This window comes from Hibiscus syriacus, unplaced genomic scaffold (genome assembly GCF_006381635.1).
Source record: "Hibiscus syriacus cultivar Baekdansim isolate YM2019G1 unplaced genomic scaffold, ASM638163v2 tig00111644_pilon, whole genome shotgun sequence".
NCBI classification, from domain to species: Eukaryota; Viridiplantae; Streptophyta; class Magnoliopsida; order Malvales; family Malvaceae; genus Hibiscus; species Hibiscus syriacus.
The window spans coordinates 93,829-109,931 of record NW_024063144.1 but is presented as its reverse complement, the minus strand read 5'-3'; the positions used below and the strand labels follow the sequence as shown (position 1 = coordinate 109,931).

At 33.6% G+C, this 16,103-nt stretch overlaps 1 pseudogene; it reads left to right on the top strand.

Annotated features, from left to right (window-relative positions):
* Window positions 1-13,816: 13,816 nt before the first annotated feature.
* Window positions 13,817-15,732, top strand: LOC120166682 (annotated as a pseudogene).
* The last annotated feature ends 371 nt before the right edge of the window (window positions 15,733-16,103 follow it).

Below are 16,103 nucleotides of genomic sequence, written 5' to 3'. Positions count from 1 at the left end.
AAGAAAAAAGATCACATTGAGAAAGTCAAAGGTAATGGGGTCAGTTGTAGTTAATGACCCTCTTATCCCTATTTGATGATTTTTAGTTTTTGGAATGTTAGAGAGCTCAACAGTGGGCTCAAGCAAGGAAAGGTCTTGAGAAGGTTGGAGGTTTTAGGTGTGGATGTAATATGTTTCATGGAAACTAGAGTTAGGTATATTAATTTTCCTAAGATTGCTGATACTTTGGCTGCTGATTGGAATATAATTGCCAATTATGAGTACTCTGAGGGTGGTAGGCTTTGGATACTGTGGAAAAAGTGTCTTTCTTTCTCTGTACTAAAAGGTTGTGACCAAGCTCTCTCAATTGTAGGAGATGTGGCTGGTAGAAAGGTTGTTGTTATTGTTGTCTATGGTAGCAATAATAGTCAGACTAGAAGAGGATTATTGGAGCATTTAAGAAATTTGGATGTTGAAATTAGGTTTGTCCCTTGGGTGATTGGGGGTGATTTTAACACTTTTGTCAGTGCAGAAGAGAGCTATGATTGTGATGCTTTGGGGTTGCAAAGCATCTCTGATATGGAGGACTTCAATGATTGCTTGATGGATTTAGAGATTCATGACCATCCTTTCACAGGTCCACTTTTCACCTTGTCCAACAAACAAGAAAGTAACTTCTTGGCTCGAAAATTAGATAGAGTTTTAATTAACTCTCAATGGTTGTTGGAGTTTGCTGAATCAGCTGTGGAATTTAAAGCTCAGGGGCCTTCTGACCATTGCCCTGGGATTCTTTGGACTTAGAAAAGTGCTCAGGTAATTCGGCCTAAGCCATTCAAGTTCTTTAATTGTTGGACTGCCAATGAAATTTTTTTGAGGGTTGTAGAAGGTTGTTGGCATGAACATTATGAGGGGAACCCTATGTTAGTCTTGTTTAATAAGTTATAAAGACTAAAACCATTGTTAAAAGACCTCAACAGAAGCTGTTTCTCTGATACCACTAGCAGAGTGGCAGCAAAAAAGGCTGAACTTGAATATGTTCAGCTATATAATCTTGCTCATGTAGATCATAGAAGGTTGGATGAGGAAAAGAAGCTCCAGGCAGAATTAATTGCCCTGAAATCTGCTGAATCTGATTTTTTTAGGCAGAGAGCCAAAGTCCATTGGCTTCAAGAGCGTGATTTGAACACTAGGTTTTTTCATCAGAGAGTGGAATTGAATAAGAAGAGGAATACTATCAAAGTCATTAAGGATAAAAGTGGGGTGTTCCATGAAACTTTTGATGACATGGCAACTGAGCTTGAATTTTTTTTAAGAGCCTTATAGGGGATGTTGATTCAAGGGTGAAGGGTTGTTCTGTTGGCTGGCTTAAATCTGTTCTGAATTACTCTTTACCTGCTGGAGCTGAGGATCTCCTTGCTGGTGTGATTACTGATGCTGAAATCACGGATGCCTTGTTCAGGCAGGGGAAAAACAAAAGCCCTGGACCTGATGGCTATACTTTTTGGTTCTTCAAGGTTGCTTGGGGGATTGTTAGCAAGGATTTTATAGGGGCTGTAAGGTATTTCTTTCAAACATCCTCCCTGTTACCTGCTTTTAATGCCACCACCATTGTCTTAGTTCCTAAGTCCTTAAATACATGTATGGCTAAGGAATTTAGGCTCATTTCTTGTTGTTCTGTGGTTTATAAGACAATCACTAGAATATTAGTCACTAGATTAGCTGTATTCTTCCCTAGCATGATTTCTTTAAATCAGTCAGCATTTGTCAATGGTAGAAACATTGCTGATAACACCTTACTTGCCCAGGAAGTAGTTAGGGGTACTCTAGGAAGAATTTTTCCCCTAGATGCACTATTAAGGTTGACTTGCAGAAGGCATTTGACTCAATATGCTGGGATTTTTTTATGAATGTTCTTTATGCTTTGGGGCTACCTGAGGTGTTTCGTGGTTGGATTAAAGCCTGTATTACCACACCTAGATATTCTATCTCTCTGAATGGTAGTCTGGTGAGGTATTTTAAGGGGGCTAGGGGGTTAGACAAAGTGATCCCCTATCCCCTTATCTTTTTGTGATTGTAATGAATGTTCTTTCTTCCTTGCTGGACATTGCTGCCAAGAATGGGATTTTCAGGTTTCATCCTAAATGCAAAAATATTCCTCTCACACACCTTTGTTTTGCTGATAACCTCCTTTTGTTCTGCCATGGGTAATTGGATTTTGTTATAGGGGTTGTCAGTATTTTGGATATGTTTTATGGCTTTCGGGCTTAAGATTGAATGCCATGTAGACAAAAATTTTTGCTTGTGGGATGGCACCAGATAAAGTTGCACTGATCCAGAGAGCTACTGGTTTCAGGATTGCCAAACTCCCTGTTAGATACCTAGGGGTGCCCTTGGTTACTCTTAAGCTCACTAGCAGGGATTCCTCGGCTTTGCTTGTGAAAATTAGAGACAAAATTGGTAAGTGGTCCAGTAAGAAGCTTAGCTATGGGGGTAGACTACAACTTGTGAGGTCTGTCCTGTTCAGTTTATTTGGTTATTAGAGTAGGCAGTTTATATTACCTAAGGGTGTCATTAGGGATGTTGAGAAGCTTTGTATGAGGTTCTTTTGTAGGGGCAATGATTCCTCTGCTAGCGGTGCTAGAGTGAACTGGAATCAGGTGTGCTCACCTAAATCTGAGGGAGGGTTGGGCATAAGGAACCTAGCTGATTGGAGCAAAGCTTGCTGTTTAATGCTTATTAAGAGCATCCTTGCTGGGGAAGGGTCTTTATGGATTGCTTGGATCAAGGTTTACTGTTTTAAGTCATCTGACTTTTGGACTGTTGTTAGTAAATCACATTTCAGTTGGATTCTAAGCAAATTGATTAAAATGAGGGAAGAGGCTAGTGTTCTCTTCAGTCCTGCGACTGCCTTATCTCAGATCAAGGGCAGGTGGATATGGGATAGCATCCGAATCAGTAGGGGGAAAGTTGCATGGCATAGACTCATCTGGTTCCCTGTGCATGTCCCTAAGTTCTCCCTTATTGCTTGGATGGTTCTACTTGATAGACTGTCTACTAAAGACAGACTTATCAGGTTTGGAATTGCAGTTGGAAACAATGTGTGTGTGTTGTGTGGGGTTGGTCATGAATCTCACAATCATCTCTTCCTTGAATGTCCCTTTGCGAGTGAGATTTGGCAAGCTATTATGTGTGCTTGTGATTTGCAGCATCAGTTGCTGGAGTGCTGGGATGATGAGGTCTGCTGGATGGTTCATCACTTTAAAGGGAAGTCCCTTTTAGTTCATATCCTCAAGCTTGCTTGGACCGGATTTGTTTACTCTACTTGGGAGAAATGTAATCGTAGGAGTTTTAGGGGTGAGATGCGTTCTGTTGACACAATTGTAAATACAATACAGGAGGTAGTTAGAACAAAGTTGTATAGGAGTCACATTAATAGGGTTGATGTTGTAAATATACGACTGTGCCTAAATTGGGGACTGATTTAGTTGATTGTATATGTTTCTTGTAGCAACTTTGCTGCTCTCTTTTGGATGAATAAACTTACTTATCCAAAAAAAATATTGGTATTGTTCTTATAATATCAATACCCCTACTCGAAAATGTCATGCTTGGACTCGAATTTTGCACTCAAACTCACCCAAACTGTTCTATTGAGGTCCTAATAATTATTAGTGTTTTATGTGATATTAAGGGTCATAATTAAGGCTTTGAAAAATACTATAACACTAAAACATATAATTTACCATGAAAACTACTCAACATGCTTCAACTCAACTCTTAAGGTGGAATGCACTTCTAGTGACCCACAATTGGTATGAAGAAGTTATAAATGTGTTACCTTGAACTCTTAGCTGTTAGAAATGCTCTCAAATCACCCAAGAGACAACTTCTCTTTTCCTCTTGCCTTTGAGCTCTCTCCCACTTCTTTCACTAATCAAAGGTAAGAAAATGAATTACTAAATTAACTAGGTGGTTGGATTAAAGTTAAGAACACTTCATATAACTTGAATCTACTAAAAACAAGCTAGAATCCATAGATACTCTTAAACCTCCCAAAAACCTATTTATGGAAACTAAGTGTAAAACTTGAGAAATGAGGCTTAAATTGAAGCTCTTTGATTGAAGATTATCATGCTTACCTTATTTAAACTCAACTAGGCTTGAAATACTTGAAGAAAAGAAAGATGAGATGAAGAGAAGAGTGTTTGGTGAACTAATAGGGGGAGTGGTTCACGTAATAAGGCATAGAATAGGGGTTTTCAACATTTAATTTGAACAATGGGTAAATAGCACTTTTGGTCCCTCTTCTTTTATTTCATAAAATACTCATCACCCTTCTTTAACTCTCTTGGGCCCAACTCAAGCCCACTATCACTAAACTTGGTCCAAACTATTCTAATGGGTCCTTTGGGCTCAAAAATAGGTTTCGAATTAACCCGAACTACTAACTCGGGATTCGGGACGTTAAAATAATTATATTATTTTTTAAAAAAATAACTCGGGTAAATTTATGTATTTTGACCCGACCCAAACTTATCTTTCAAAAAACTCAACTCAACCCGACCCGAACTTATCTTTTAAAAACTTGACCTAACCCAGACTTATTTTTTTAAAAAAATAATCCAATAAATCAGATCGAATCAAAACTTATCAGATTCAAATCTCGTGTCATCGCTATTCCCTACTTTGGTGTCGATTAGGAATGTTTTTAGGCATGTAAGACAGTAAAATTTGCATAAATTGCAATATATATATATATATATATATATATATATATAGTTTGATCTAGTTAGTGTTGATGCCTTCATTGTAGTATCAATACTAAACTGATAGTATCGATGCTTGAAATTTCAATAGCCATAGTACTTATACTCCAGATGAGTATCGATATTAGCTATAATAGTAATAAATCAATGTTTTATGTTTTGGATCGCATACTTTAAATTGTTTGCATGTTAGTCCATGCATATATTTTTGTATGATATGCAATGAACTTAGAAACATAATTTGTATTTGATTCGACTCATTTTCTAATTTATTATCAAAATGTGACATCTCTGGTTGACTGAACATCCAACCTAAGTAAGAGATGTTACAAAATTAATTATTATAAAACTATCTTTTGAATAAACCATATTTTTCATTAACTTTCTTATTAGCGTTACAGAAAAATTACATATATAAACCATTCAACACAAGTTCATAAGTTTGGAACTGAATCTCTCTCTCAAATTTTATAAATATCATAACACGATGAAAACTATAAAGAAATTATAAAGAATGATCCATCTTCTAAATAAAATTGCTCTTTGATCTTATTCAACAAATAGAAAAGAGACAAAAACATGTTTTCATGATCACCTCTAGAAGATAGTTGAAGTGAAATCATCTATCAAGATCAAATCTCAAGTTTCTAGGGTAATAAAATAGTTATGCGAATACCCTTACTAGGGTTGAACTTAAAATGTTACTTTCTTAACGTCAACCAAAAATATTACATTCTTCCTAATATTTTCGATCGCGTATATTACCGTCATTTTTTAACCTTAAATTAGACAGTCTGTTTTTAGATTTTCCCGGAATAAGCATTCACTTCAAGATCAAATATAGATGATCCTTGAAGCAAAACTATTCACTCAATAACAAGTCCTGTCGAACTTTGGATAAAACTCCCTATGATTCGATTGAATGAACACGAAGAAAGATCAAAGTTTTTCTTTAAGATTAAGTCTAGCGACCTTTGCAGCGAACCTTATTGACCCAAGATCAAGTCTTAACGTTGTTTGTTGTTTGGATCAACTGTTAATAAAATGTAAAGCAAACAACTCTCCATACTGTCTTTGACAACCCTATAGCGGATATCCATCCAAAATCAAGTCTGAATGACTCTTATATCAATGCTCTAATAAAAAATAAAAGAATTTATCTCGAGATGGTAACTAAATTTGTAAGTAAAAGTCATAGTATTTGCTCCAATTTTTCAGGTTTTATTTGACTCGAGCTGTGTGTACAAATTTACGTATCTATATATATTCCCAATCAATAATAAACAATTATATTTTTAAAAAAATGATGAAATATTATATATTTATTATGAGATTAAATTAGGCTATGATGATCATAAAAAGTAGTATAACATCCCATGAAAACATGTCACTTCATATTTTACAGAAAATAATAAATAAATATCTAGATCAATTCTCCTTATCATTATTTTAAACTCAATTATCCAATTAATTTTTAGGTTGATTAATTAAATAAAATTAACCAATAATAATGGTAAAACAAGATTTAGGTTTAGGATCCGGAGAGTATGGCTTAGGGTATGAGATTTTGAATTTTAAGGTTTATGTTATTACTAGGATTGGAATTTAGAGTTTCAATGTTTATGATAGTAGGGTTTTGGTTAAGATCAGGGTTTATTTTCTTTTGCTCGACAAAGTTAATTTTATTAATAATCTAAGATGATTACAAGATAGTATTTGTTCGGATTTTTTCTTGATTATTGATAATGCACACAAAAACTTTAGGTATAACAACATTTCCTTTGACCACTGAGATCAATTTGATGGATTCTTTGGGTATTTAGTTATGTATGTTAATCAGAGCTGAAAAAAAACAATATTAATTACAAGATGAATAATATTCTAATTTTTTTCCTATTGAAGTTCTAGTAACTGTAGTCTGTAGCTATCATCAATTTCAAATGGTGAAATGTGCAGTATAACGAAGCTTTCAAAACACTGCTCACAAGTCTACGATCACCACTTATATATTTTGGTTTTGTAGAAACCATATATCTAAAATTGTGGAGTTTTATACGACAAATATTTGGATTCAACAAAAAGAAATGAAGAAAAAAAATCTCTTGGGATGGAGACGTTATAGTTTTGAAGGGCTTGCTAAAATCCATATCTGGTGTTGCTTCCACGAAAGTGTGTTCCAGCTTTAGCTTGTCTTGCTCCCTTGTTTCACTTATGTCTTAATTGATTCCAACCCTCTTTGGTAACTGAAAAACATGGCAGATACCATAACCAAGCTTCTTGTACAACCAAAAAAAAAGGCAAAAGAAAAACCTCACCAAAATGCTTGGATTGGAAGTATTAGCCATTAGGGCATTGTTATTTCGTAAAGCAAAACGGGAAGTTTAGTGTTTTTGAGGTACATCTACCAGGAGAAACGAAAGTACGTACGTAATTTACATTGTACGTATTTGAAAATGTAGACAGGAAATCCAGAAATGATTGGTAGGTTAGGTGCGTAAATAAATGAGGCAGAGAGATCTCACAACTAACAGGCTACCCTAGGAACCATCGTTGTTCGTTTGCACTCGGGGATAAAGCTACACTTTTTTTTGTGATCAGTTAAAACAAAGTTTTTTCATCAGTTAGGACTCAAAAGCGAAACCACAAAAGATCGAAACCGCGAGGAGTACGGCTTTGATTACAGTGTTATTGTATTAAAAACCCCGATAACTATTTTTCTTGAATAATTATCTTAGCAGATTTGTTAGAAAAATATCTCTAAACTATCCACATAGGATGATCTTACGTTCAGCAAAATCAAGTCAAATCTCGCGTTTTACGTAAAACAAGTTTCATGCATTTATTAGTGTATTTGTCCAAAATTAACAAATCTACCCGGGGTACTCTTAAAAGAAATAATTTATGGAGTTTTCTTATATAATAATGCCTTTGATTACTATACTTACTTTGGTTCATGTCCGGAACATGTGATAATTAGGGCTGAAAGGGAAGGTGGCTATTTGAAATCGAAAGGGCATGCCCGTCAGCGATCATATGGGGTGGGATCCAATTACACCGTGTGTAAAACTTTTTAGTTTGACACCTTGTTAGGATAAGTGGATGAGAGAAATTAAAAGTTAAGATTAACAGTATGAAGTAAGAAATATCCATTGAAAAAAATTAATCTCAGTTTTTGATTCCTCTCAATCTAGTGGTCTTAAAAAGGCGTAAAATTTTTAATTTTACATTAGGAGTAAGTGGATCCTAATTATATGTATATATAGGGATAGGATCCAATTACATAATGTAAAACTAAAACGTTTAACACCTTTTAGGATCGTTGGACGAGGGAAATCAAACGTTGAGATTAACAGTAGAAAATGAGAAAATATTCACTGGAAAAAGGAGTTAATCTTAGCATTTGATTTCCCCTCATCCGATGGACGTAAGATTTTATATCAGGAGGATAAACTTATAAAATTTTAGAGGATACGAAATTTATAAAATTTTAAGGATGAAAACATATTATCTATAGAAATACAAAAAAGAAATTAAAATATAAGATAATTTGAAAATTTGAGGAAGCGACCGCCCCCACCTGCTCTCTTCTCGATCCATCTAGGGACATATGCATTTGGCTCTATATGATAACAAGTGCATTCCGTTATTTAAAAAAAAAATTATAAAATTTACACCGTTCAAAGTGTTAAAGGAAGGGTTAAAAAAGAAATTTGTACACCTAATATTTAAAAAAAAATGTATATTTAAATTTTGGATCCTATTTTTAAATTTTTAAATCCGCCACTAAATTCATGATAAAAGAATTGTTTTTATTCCTTAAGGTCTCGGATTTGAGAACTAAGAACCTAAGTAGTGTGAGCGTTTAATATTAAATGGTTAAAAACTATCTTTAATAGATACTACCTTGATAGTTGCATGGATTTGGAGTTTGAAGAAGTGTGAAGCTAATGAACCGGTTTCGATAAGGAATTCCAACAAGTGGAATGAATTTTTCTTCTCTTTTTCTCTGCAAGAATATAGATTTATTAGAAAAAAATAGTTAACCAGTGGTTGCTAGAAGTATAAAGTTTCCGACACAGCTCAGCAGTCGATTATTAAACGAAAGGAACCCGAACAGTAGACTCCAAATTACAAGACAACATGAATAACAATAACAACAGATTGCCTGCGGAGAGGTTTTAATGAGGGGCCACACCCACGATGAAGGAGCAGCCATCACCACCACGCTTTGAACATGGATTATCTTTACATACCTGATTTTGCAAGGCACTCTTTCATTACATTGCAGTTTCATTACATACCTGATCTTCTTCATCTTACCAATTAGTCCATCAATATCCACAAAAGTCCATCACCAACTCCACAGGCGCTGAACTGGATTTCAATCCAATTCAAAGTCATTTTAGATTCAGATTCTATCATCTTTTCCACCCAAATTAGCCTCTACAAACACTTCTATCGCTATTCTAATTACAGTAACTTTTGCAAAATTTACCGTCTGGTCCAAAAAGAATATTCTATTAACTATTAAAAATTTCTCATCAAAAAACTCATCTAATATTCTCGATTCTAATTGAAATTATTATCAATTGTGTAACAATTTTAGAGTAGTTAAGGTTACATTTTAGGTTAAATTCGCCGTAATATAACATTTTCAGTAATAACTAAAATTATTACGAATTGTATAACTATTTTTTTTAAATAAAAACATAACATAATAGATTAAAACCCACTATAAATTACTCCTAGATTCTCCAACGCACGACAAAATTACTAAGTAAACTCATGACTTTTAAATCATGATGAATTGGTTTCACCTAGCGATGGGCACGAGACTCAATCTCAACGGGTTGTGACCCGATTCGATTCAGATTTTTTAAAATAAATTTAGGTTTGTGTCAGATTAGAAAATATGTTCGGGTCGGGTCAGGTTGGGTTGGATAGAAGGTGAAAAATACTCGATTAAACCTAACCCAAAAAATAATACAAATTCGTCTTATATATCTAGAGATAATTACAATAATAATTATATATATATATATATGATTTTTAATTAAATCCATATTTTTATTGAATAAAAATAATATGTTTTATAAATATATTTATTTCGAGCAGGGTTTGGCTTTTATCTAAAAAAATTGGGCAGCATTCAGGTCGGATAAAATCACCCCTAAACTCAGGTTGGGTCATATTTCAAGTGAAAGATATATATTTTCGAGTCGGATCGAATTTACTGAAAACCTGACTCTACCCATGCCCTTCCCTAGTTTCATCCATTGAAAAAGAAAGGATATGAAATCAGCATTTAAAATTCTTGTTCAAAAGTTGCAGTGATAACCATTAACATTTTCCATAATTGAGATGATTATTTTGCGGTAAAAATAATTAATGAAACCATTCTCTATATGGGAATTTAATGGAAATAATTTTCGCAAGCTTTTCAAATTGTTATAAAATAATTATTTGTATAATATTATAATAATTATAAAAAATAATAAATTTAATAATTATTTTACTATAATTGAATAAAATTTAATTATCATTATATAGTAATTTTATAAAATTTAATACAAGAAATTTAATAATTATTTTATAATTTTAAAAAAATATAGTGATAAAAATAATTATTTAATCATAGTTAAATTCTCTTATATTTTATTGTTTATATAAATAGAAACAACTAATTATTTTAAAAAATCTAAAAAAAATCTAAAATTATCATGAATATTTACGGTCATAGACGCAAACTAAAAATATAATTAAGATTTTTTATATAGCCATTGACATAAGAAATTAGAAGCCACTTGAGATCATAAAAGAACCATACAAGAGAAAAGTTAAAAACTTATACAAACAACTCGAAAAAATACGAACAGATTTAATTGCATTAATTGCATTAACAATCGAACTACAATAGAAGATTAAACTATTGAAAGATCACCGACAATCGTAAATTAAAGTCGAGCGTCGTGAGAAAAGTATAAACAACGTATACAAATCTAATTCGAAAATCTAAAGTATGAAAGATCAACAGAATAACAAATAAGTTTCATCTTGATCTATCGAAATAACGTCAAATCTAACCCTAAAAAAATTAAATAAAGAAAACAATCAAACGACCAATAAAAATAAAAAGACAGAAAAATATGTTATAAAAATATAAAAAAATGTAATAAAGGTCAAAATGAATTATATATAAAACATGTAATGCATAACAACAAACCTTGTTCATTTTTTATAAGGAATCGAATAATAGAATAGGGAATTAAGCGCAAACCACATATTGAATGATTGAGATTGACATCGAAATAGACTCTGATTTATAACCGCCAACTAAGACGTGCATTGAAATATAGAATTTTATAGTAAGGGTGTAATTTTAAAATGTTGTATTAAATTTTTTTAATAAATATAAAATTATAAAAATTTAAAGAGTATAAAATTAAATTATTAATAAATAATATAAAGAATATATATTATTTACCCCATTACATATGAGAATAGGGTTTTGTTGTTGTTGTTGTTGTTGTTGATAAAGAATATATATATAGTTAGGATCCACTTACATAATATAAAATTCTTTAATTTTTTATAGATCTATGACCATTGGATAAGTGAAAATAGATTACTTCAATAAATATCTTCACATTTCCTACTTTTAATCTCATAAATATTTTTTCACGCATCAAATTGTGAAGGAAATTATGTTACACAATGTAAAACAAGAAGTTAATCCCAGCTATTTATTTTCACTCATTCAACGGTCTTAAATCTTTATAAAATTAAAAGAGTTTTATATTGTGTAAGTGAATCTTAATCCATAGAGATAAAGTCCAATTATATAATGTAAAACTTTTAAATTTTACACAGATTTAACACTGTTGGATAAGTGAAATTAAAGACTGAGATTAACAATAAAAAATGGGAAGATATTAACTGAAAAAAAAGAGTTAATCTTAACCTTTTATTTTCATTTATCCAACAATCATGAATATGTGTAAAATTAAATAATTTTTTTTACTATGTGAGTAAATCCTATTCTATAATAGGTTACGTCTCCAAAATTGATTTATATTGTCATCTACCTAGACTACCTTGCCCTTTTCATTGTACATGCTATCTAAAGTAAAATCTTTATAAATTAATAATATATTATAATCTATTCAAATATATTTTCTTCATTCTGATTTGGGCAAGGTCTAAATTAATAATTTTTAGAAGATCCTTATATAAATTTTGGTCCTTCAACATTATATATAATAATTCTAAAAATAAAATTATGACAATTTAGTATATAGTACAAAATTTAACATTTGAATTACATATTAATTTATTTTTCTTATTAATCTGATTTTCTTCATTTACCTCTTAACTTATTTATTTTTTTCAAAAAATTACCATAATTAAACATGTTTAACTTCTTACATCTTTCTCATTTAATTTGATTCCCACAACTTTCTCTTCAAATTATTTCATTTTTTCCATTTTAATTAACTTCCCGTTTTTAATATTTATTTAATAAATATAAAAAATCACTTCCTATTTTAGATTACTTTTTACATCTTTGTATTTATGTTTCTGTACGCATTTCTTGTTTCTTTTAAATTTTGTGCATTTTATTTATTTATTTCTAGCATTAATTCATTTATTTTTTTTTGTTATTTATATCGGTGTCTGTGATCATTTTATCTCAATTTTTTAGATTCGACTCAAGTTTTTCTTTTTTTTTTTTTTTTTTTATAATTTAATTTATTTTATTTTAACAATACTCAAAGGTAGGTATTTAGATTTTCATTTAATTTCAGCTCTAACTTTAATTTTCTATATTAAGATAACATAATCGTATTAGTACAGAAATGATGATGTGGGGGTGTCATCCTTCCTATACTAATCGACTCTCGAACTATTCCAATGAATCTATGGTAAGACGTAGATCCATAAAAAAAAGTAATTTTAGATATCCAACCTTACATACCAAAAGGTTAGTGGTTACTAAAAATCTAAATTATTCACTTATGTCCAAATATGATCTCGGTCACCCGAAGGACCGTTGCGATAGCTACTATTGGGAATGATTATTTCTCGGTAAAACTTTTTCGTGAACCAAACATGGAGATGCAATTTCAAAAATATTTCCCCTTAGTGATTATCTTTTCTAAGAAACAACACCCCTGAAGGTTCTCACATCCACTTTTAATAATATATTTGATTGTTCAATGGTTAATAGAGTCAATTAAATTTTTTATGTTTGATGATTATTGGTGACAATGGTTAACGGTGATTGATAGTAACAATGATGAGTGGTTATCGACGATGAGAGACTTTAGTCGAATTTAATGCTCAAATTGATTCCTTATCTAAGTTTAGGATCAAATGATAACTCATCTAAATTTTAGGAGTCTGATTAAAAATTGACCATTTTCCTAATGTACTACGTCATCAAACAACACAAGTTAAAGGTTCATTGATCAAAATGTAACAATCAATGATCAAAATCTAACAAATTGGCAATGTATGACCGAAATATTTTTTTTCAAAACCACTGATTAAAATGACAAAAGTGATATTTTTATAGTTTACCTAATTTTTTGAATAATTATTTACCTGATTTAAAATATCAGTAATTATACTAAATTTGAAATAATTACCATATTGGTATATTCTGTCGTGGTCTAGACAAGTCCTCCAATGTTAGCAAGGCAGTATAATTTTCTATTATTGTCAATGAAATAATAAAGATAAGCAACACTTTCTCCCTTAAAAAAAACTCAGGTTTCCTTCTTCCAACCATGAAAAATGCCCAAGATTCATTTTATGTAACAGGAGACGACAATGGTAAAAGCTGCTATAAAAAGCGTTCGACCTTGTAAATCTCGTCCGCCATGAATGACCACCCTTTTCTTTTTTCATCATTCTTCCTCTCCTCTTTTCTAAATCGTCAAGCCTAAACACTCAGACAAACGCAAAAACACATTAACCCAAATCGCAATAATCTCAGCCCATTTCTTATGATTTGATTTGTTTTTTCATATTTTGATCTGATAAAGTTACCCTTTTTTCCTTTTGTTGTGATGGCGGATATAGTGAAGCAATCTTGGCGAAACCAATTCAATTAGGGACCAAGTGACGAAAGCAGCGGATGAAGCGAGTTCGTTCAAGCAAGAGTGTGCGGAGCTTAAGTCCAGACAGAGAAACTCGTTGGCTTGCTCCGGCAAGCTGCGCGTGCGAGTTCTGATCTTTACGAACGTCCCACGCGCCGCATCATCGATGATACCGAGCAGGTCCTCGATAAAGCTTGTCTTTGGTCCTCAAATGCCGCGCCAATGGAATTATGAAGCGCGTCTTTACAATCATCCCTGCTGCTGCTTTCCGTAAAATGTCTTCTCACTCGATAACTCAATCGGCGACGTTTCCTGGCTTCTCCGTGTATCGCTTCCGGTGACGATCGCGATGATGAGTACTTGGCCTTCCTCCGATCGCCGCAAACGAGCCCATTTTATGTCTAATATGGGAACAATAGCGATCCTTTACACCGGATCACTTGACAACCGGTCCGACGCGGCGGCTTCGCTGGTTTCATGGCCAGACAATGATCGTTACGGGAAACTGATTATAGAAGAAGGAGGGGTCGGACCGTTATTGAAATTACTGAAGGAAGGAAAATCGAAGGTCAAGAAAACGCCGCCAAAGCAATTGGGCTTCTGGGTAAAGATCCGAAAGCGTGGAGCACATGTCCATGCCGGCGTTTGCACGGTGTTTGCGAAAATCCTCAAGAAGGTTCTATGAAAGTTCAAGCCGTGACGGCGTGGGCGGTGTCTGAATTGGCAGCTAATTACCCAAATGTCAAGATTTTTCGCTCAGCACAACATAATCCGATTACTCGTCAGCCATTTGGCGTTTGAAACGATTCAAGAACATAGCAAATACGCCATTGCTAGTAACAAGGCGACCTCAATCGACGTGTGGTTTGGCCAACAAATAATGCACCGTGAAGTAGCCGTCGACGAAGATCATCAGAGTCTGATTTTGCATCCGATGGGAACGGACCCCGAATCAGATGCACAATGTGGTTACCAACATGCAACGAATGGAAGGGCGAAATTGCCACAAAAGCTGAATAACACCATTTTAGGAGCAACAGTCTGGAAAGTGTCATTTCATCATGTTAATTATCAACCACAGCAATCCGGAGTGAATATGAGGACGGGAACTCGAAGATCCTGCTACCAAGTCTTATATGAAGGCAATGGCAGCTAGAGCTTTTGGCATCTTGCCAGGGGAACTCGTCTATATGTCGGAGTATCACTGAGTCTAGAGCATTGCTATGTTTGCAGTTTTGTTAGAAAAAGGAACCGATGATGTGCGGTTTAATTCGGCTATTGCATTAATGGAGATCACCGCTGTGGCAGAGTGGGACACCGATCTGAGAAGATCTGCGTTCAAGCCAAATTCTCATCTTGTAAGCTCCTCGTCGATCAGCTGCTGAAGATTATTGTGAAGGCCGATTCAGAGCTGCTGATACCTTGTTAAGGCTATGGTAATTTGGCAAGGACGTTTAGAGCAACCGAAACAAGGATGATTGCCCCATTGGTTAACTTCTTGATGAGATGGAAGCAGAGGTTTCCAAGGAGGCTGCCGTTGCGCTTACCAGTTTGCTTGCACTGATAACTACCTACACCTTGATCACTCCAAGGCAATCGTTAGTGCAGGAGGAGCAAAGCATCTGATTCAACTGGTGTATTTCGGAGAACAATTTGTTCAACTCTCCGCGTTGGTTCTCTTATGCTACATTGCCCTCCATGTACCGGATAGTGAAGAGCTCGCCCAAGCTGAGGTACTTACGGTGCTCGAATGGGCAGCCAAGCAATCCTGCATGACCCAGGATGAAATAGACACTCTTCTACAAGAGGCCAAAAGAAACAATATCGAATCATCTTCAAATGGAGTGTACATACAATTATCGGTCTTATTTTCAGTCATTTGCTGAGTTGTTTTGCTGGTATAAGCCCAGGAAGGTTCATATCATGTAATCCACATATTTTTTGTTCCTGTCCGAATATGTCTCACTTTTTTGGAATCACAAAATGTGTGTTGGTTTCCAATTATAAATTTTAAATAAATTTATTCATGAAGGGATTCGGTTTGCATTATTGATGAGTTGGATATGTGAACAGCTGGGAATGAGGTAATGAGGAAAAAGTCGTCTGATAAAAGATTGCATATCTGGAAAAGAAATGGGAGGCATTGATATGAAGGTCAACTAATAATTGGGCAGTCTCTTTCTAACTTGTATTGTCCATAAAACAACTATTCATCCTCACACCTCAAACTTGAGTGCCTTCTTCGACTCTTTCAAAG